General features: G+C 44.4%; 1 protein-coding gene across 1 annotated transcript in view; it reads right to left on the reverse strand.

The window, feature by feature from the left end:
• The window catches only part of JAKMIP1 (janus kinase and microtubule interacting protein 1), a 182,588-nt gene extending 176,588 nt beyond the window's left edge, over positions 1-6,000 (reverse strand). The window contains exon 1 of the mRNA XM_064151471.1: positions 5,680-6,000. The gene's annotated coding sequence lies outside the window, so the exon portion shown is untranslated. The remainder of the gene's footprint in view (positions 1-5,679) is intronic.

A 6,000-nucleotide genomic window follows, 5' to 3' on the forward strand; every position in this document is an offset into this window, starting at 1 on the left:
GTAAAACCTTCGCCTCAAAAACATGTCCTGCTTAGGCTGAGGGTTCAAGTGCATTAATAAATGCCACAAGCATTTATTAATGTGGAGGGTAAGCCTGTTCAGAGAATTGGGAGTTCACAAGAAAACAAGGCTTGTTCACATGCAAGCTAGCGAGAAGAAATTCAAAGTAACTGGACACTTTCTTAGCACAAATAGAAGCGTTATGGTGCAGTAAATAAAAATTTACCAGATGCTGGATACTGCTCTACATGGAAAACAGAAAAAGATGATGAAATCTCAGCCTCAGAATCACCAACGTTTTTGAAAGTCTAATTAGAGTAGGCCTACTTTAGATAGATAAGATGTTCTTCATCCTGATCATTAAAGAGAAATAAGGTAATTTTGAAAGAACCCAAGGAAGATTGCTCTGCAACAACTCACTCTTAATAATACTTCAGTTTCAGTTACACCAACACGTCACTTGGCTCACTTCATTATCTATTTATTTTAAGATGTTAGGATTAAATTTAAGCAAATTATACTCACATGGCGGGGGGGAGGGAAATCACCTCCTCACCTGTATAGTGAAGTCAAAGCAACCAGATATGCAGACAGTGCCTGTAATGAAGGCTAGTAATCACATTTACCTTAGCAAAATAGACATATTTATTTGGGTTATACCCAGGAAGCCATCTATTTCATCTGCAGCACAAGCTTAACATCAGTGCCAAATCAAAAGTGAAACTGCAAAATACAGCCGGGTGACAGTAATGGCACTTCCGTAAGGTAACAGCTATTGTAAGAGCAACCACAAATATTCCATACAGATGATATTCCACACAGATGTCTTGTCAAAGACAACCTAAACACAAGACATCTGTCAGTTATCCACAAGGATGAAAGTTAATTCAAAGCAGCACAGAAAAATATGAAGAATACACTCCCTTAAACAGTTTGACTTACTTTCAAGGTAAAGTGCAAGAGAATGGGTGAAATACTATTAGTGAACAGCATACCTCAAACAGTTACGAGAGACATCTTGATCCTTCTGTGGTTCATAGAATCAACCAGGTTGGAAGAGACCTCCAAGACCATCCAGTCCAACCTAGCACCCAGCCCTGTCTAATCAACTAGATCATGGCACTAAGTACCTCATCCAGTCTTTTTTTAACACCTCCAGGGACAGTGACTCCACCAACTCCCTGGGCAGCCCATTCCAAGAGCAAATCACTCTGTGAAGATGTGGCTACATCCAGCATTTAGCAGGGAATGAATAAGCAAGACATGAACAAAACACACACTGTGCTGGTCGTTTAAGTATTTCCCCTCTTAATTTTCCATCGATTACAGAACACCTGCTCACAGAATAAACATATGGGTTCTAAATACATCCACAAGATACAAACCAAGTCATATTTACACCAAAATTCTCTTGTCATATCCTAAATGAAACAAAGATGGTCTCAATAATCTTCCACTAAAAACAAAGCAAAACCAAAGGCAAGTAAACCAGTGTGGACTGCATTTCTTAGTAGGATATGACCAACAGAAAAAAGTCTAGTCACTGTTTGTAAACTTCTCAACATTTAAGTGATTTTTTGCTTAATTTTCAGATTTCCATCTCTAGAAACTGTCTTCAGCTAACCACTTTGTTAATCATGCTATTATTAATCATCTGTGTGAAAGAGCTTGTATGTTTATTTACACAATGTGTATTAGGCACACCTCTCTTAAAACCACAGGATGGAAAGGTTAAAAATTGTCATTCTATCTTCTTCTTTATTAACATATAATTTCCCATTGTAAACTGATAGGAAGATATGTAGTGACTACAAGATTTTGTGCCAAAAAAAGTAACAGTAAAAACTACTTTCCACCTCTCATTACATCAAGCACTATATCAAATTCTGTCAAACCAACATTTGCAAGCGGGAGTTTCCCAAACACATCTGGTTCTTCATTTGAATTGATGTATGTGTTTGAAACCCTATATATCATAAAGAATGCATTGAAGTAGCTGTGAAATAAAATGACACATCTATGAGCCTGGCATTGTGATGAAAAGAGAAAACCTTACCTATTGCACCACACACCAGGATTTTCTCTTACGCTGCCATTCTTATCAAGCAAGTGAAGAGATGGAAAACCACAAGTAAGGAAGTTACCAACTCAAAGTTTTAGCAAGCATTCCATATGCTAAAAATAGTTCTGTGGTTCATAGTAACATGCGAAGGATGAAAGTATCACTGAAAAAAAATGAGTTAAAAATGAGTTTACTACTACAGTTCCATTTCCCCCATTAATCTATACCATTTTTATTGAACTCCTGAAGGTATTTTCCCTGCTACTGAAGTTAGGGATGATAAAGTCTTAGATTTAACAAAAAGAAATTAAACAAAAGTAAGTTAAAAATTTTGCCCATGGGGAAGCCTCCCCAAGATATCGAAAAAAAGCACTCCTCTAGATCATGAATTCACAATCTCTTGTTGAAACATGAACAAACTATGAAATAATGACTATGACACTGATTTCCCTAACTAATGCAGAGTAAAATTGGAATAAGTACCACATATCAGCAACTACTCTTAATATTGAACCATTGGAGTGGGTCCAGAGGAGGCCACAAAGATGATCAGAGGGTTGGAGCACTTTCCTGTTGGGATGGGCTGTGAGAGCTGTGGCTGTTCGGCCTGAAGAAGAGAAGGCTCCAGGGAGATCTTCCAGCACCTGAAAAGGGCTACAGGAGAGCTGGGGAAGGACTTCTTGCAAGGTCTTGTCATGATAGGATGAGAGGGAATGGATCGAAGCTTGAGTAAGATAGATACAGACTGGGTACAAGGAAGAAATTCTTTACAGTGAGAGGTGTGAGACACTGGAACTGGTTACCCAGGGAGGTGGTGGATGCTCCTTCCCTGGAGATGTTCAAAGCCAGGTGGGATGGGACCTTGAGCAACCTGATCTAGCAGAAGGTGACCCTGCTGGATGAAAACCCCACCCCCCTCAAAAAAAAGCACCACCAAACAAAAACCACAGGTGAAATGTGTTTGTGCCTATCAGTACACAAAGCTGCAATTAAGGCTGGATATTGTCACTTCAAAGTGAAGGACAATAGAGTTAAAGTTGAGGGGAAAACAGTCACAATTACAGATGAGAACATGAGGGAGAATTCAATGTTTTTTTTTTCCTTGATGGCAGAGCAACGTTAGTTCTGAATTAATAAATGGATAAATTGAGATGCAGTAGTCAGTGGTACATATCCACATATCCTCTTAGAGGGAAGCAGTAGGCAAGAAATCTTGTTTCTATACAAAAAGGCAAGCCAACCTCACATTCTTCATTATCTTCTGTTCCTTGACATCTATTTATGTCTGCTCCAGCTGGTCTCATGCTGTCCAGAATACAGACTAGGCCTATTTATTTCCCCAATATACTTGCTACTCCTCCATCTCCTACTTTCTATCACAATCTAATCAAAATGTTCAGCAGGAAAAAAAATACAAATCTATACATGAAAATAACTATAAACAGGTCCAGCCCATGGGCTCTTTGAGGATATTTTCCATTTCTATGTTCCCATAACAACAATCTGAGACACTACAGGAACATATATTTAAGTAGAGAGTAAACACTGCTCAGAACATTTCCAAAAACAGAACCAAAAAAAGCCTTTATCTGCATGCAGGAGAACCTAAACATGTTGGCCAACTCTCTGTACCAATGACCTCTTACAGTACTAGTACCTCAGACAATAGCAGACAGAAGTCCCAGTGCCTCAGAGAGGCAGTCCTAGAGGGTGGTCTCCTTGAACTTGTACAGTCCCTCTGCAAAGAGCAGTCTCTTCACCAACAAGGAGAATCACCCTTTCTAACAAGATCCAAGATGTCTGGGTCTTCTGTTTACAACTCCCACGTATCTACTCACTTCATATTAACATTCTCATTAACGGTACCCATCCCAAACAAAAACAAAACCCCAAAGACCTCACACAACCTCAAATGAAAGAAACAAAATCATCCCAATGGATGGAGAAATACAATCAGAGCAGACACTGAAAACAAATGTTCTAACAGCATCCATACTACAAAAACTAATTTTAGCTTAGCCTTTATTAAGTCACATTTTCAATGCAGAATAAAACCAAAAAAAAAAAAAAGGCAGATTTTAAAAGCCTTTATAAGAACCTTCCTGCCTAAACACATCATGAATTCATGTGTCTTAGAATCTGAAGACATGTATTTTCCAGAAAGCTTTGGAAAATCAGCACAAAGCATATTCACCCCCGGAACAGAAACTGGCATCTCATGGAGACGAAACACAGCAGAGCCTAATAAGCATTACAGAATCCTATTCCTGCATAAATGCATATGCACGTCATGCTCTGCCGTCAGTGAGACCAATCATGTAAGAAAAGACATTACTGTGCTTACATGATGGGTCCTAAGCATAGGGCTGGGATCTCAGGGAGCAAAAGAAACCTTCAAATGAAGTGAGACTCAATTTTTCCTCCTCAGAAAATTTGCTAGGATTTCTAATAATCCTATGATTTGTTTTCTTTTTAGTGAATAAATAATCCAAATAAATACCATCTGCTTAAGCTAACATCATTTTGTAGGATTGTTTGATTAGACAGTGTGGTACTTGGAAGTCATCGCTCAGACTAGAAATATTTGACCGATAATCTGGAAATACCTCACAAAACTAGTCCTTGCTGGATTGTTAAACCCATGTCCACTCCATCCTCTCTCTAAATAGAGCTCCTGCAAATCTGCAGTGACTCACAGGCCTAACGGCTGCTTTAAGGGATGAGGTAAAGAACTTTACCAAAAATCTCACGCACTCACCAGGATAAACTGGTCCTAATGGGCAACCGACAAACAAAAATTACAGGGCATCCGGGCCCCTGGAGTAACCTGCTCTGTGGTGTTGCTATAGAAAATGCAAAAAGAAGCCTCCAATTAGAGAAGAGGTCACTCTTAAGCAGAGATCTTATATAAATACCAGCCAGGGGAGGGAAAAAAAAAGATAATAAAGGCCTCATCCTGCAAGCCCTCCAAGGGCAGGCCTCGTCTTTGCTCTCAGAACCCCCAGCCAGCAGGGCTCGGTTTGCAAGCACAGCTCTGAACCTCCGCAGCCTGTCCCAGAGACCCCGCCCGGAGCCCAGGTGAAGTCCGGGAGCAGGGGGGCGGTGGAGCCCCGGCCAGGGAGCGGGATGCGCCGCTCCCCTTCTCCCACCCTCCCGCAGGTACCGGCGGCGGGGAGGTACCGGCGTGAGCATGGGCGGGGGTCGGAGGGCTGTCACCCGCCGCAGCTGTAGGGTCCGGGGCTCTCCCTTCTGCACTCGGCTCGCTGAGGGCTGCGGGGGAGTTGCGGGAGAGCCGGGGCAAGCAGGCAGTCCGGCAGAGCTGTTCCCCTCAGAAGGCAAGATTCGCCTCTCCTCGCCCGGGGACTAGCAGCGCCCAGCCCTGCCAAGGTCCGGCCGCCCTTCCCGGGGCTCTCTCGCCCGCCAGGTCGCCGGCACGGAGGAGCGGGCGGAGGCGGGCACGGCCTCGCCCCACCCCAGGCTACACTTTTTGCCTGTAAGCACCCGCACCTTCAAAGTCCCCGAGCGCAGCAGCATCCTCCATCCATCCTCCCTCCCCCACCTCGCTCTCTGCGCCTCCTCTGCAACACCCACTCGTGCCCCCCGCCGCTGAAACTCACCCACACCGCGGTCGATAACGGCGGCAGGGCCCCGCCAAGCGCCTCTCCTCTCTTCTGCCTGGGGTGGGGGGTTACGCACCACCCGCTGTGGCGGAGCGGCGGAGCAGGCGAAGATGCACCTCCCGGCAGCCGCACCTCGTTGCCGGCGCCGCGCTCCCGCCCCAGCTGTCACCGGCAGCCCGCCTTCGGGAGGCGGCGGCCCCGCAGCCCCGCCCCGAGCGGGATCTCGGGCTGGGGGCGCGGTGGTTCCCGGAGGGATGAGACACCCGCAGCCTGGGCGGCTTCCCTCGGGTCCTGCTTCTACCGCGGGAAACCTCCCCC

This window comes from Pogoniulus pusillus, chromosome 11, assembly GCF_015220805.1.
Source record: "Pogoniulus pusillus isolate bPogPus1 chromosome 11, bPogPus1.pri, whole genome shotgun sequence".
In the NCBI taxonomy this organism is placed as follows: domain Eukaryota; kingdom Metazoa; phylum Chordata; class Aves; order Piciformes; family Lybiidae; genus Pogoniulus; species Pogoniulus pusillus.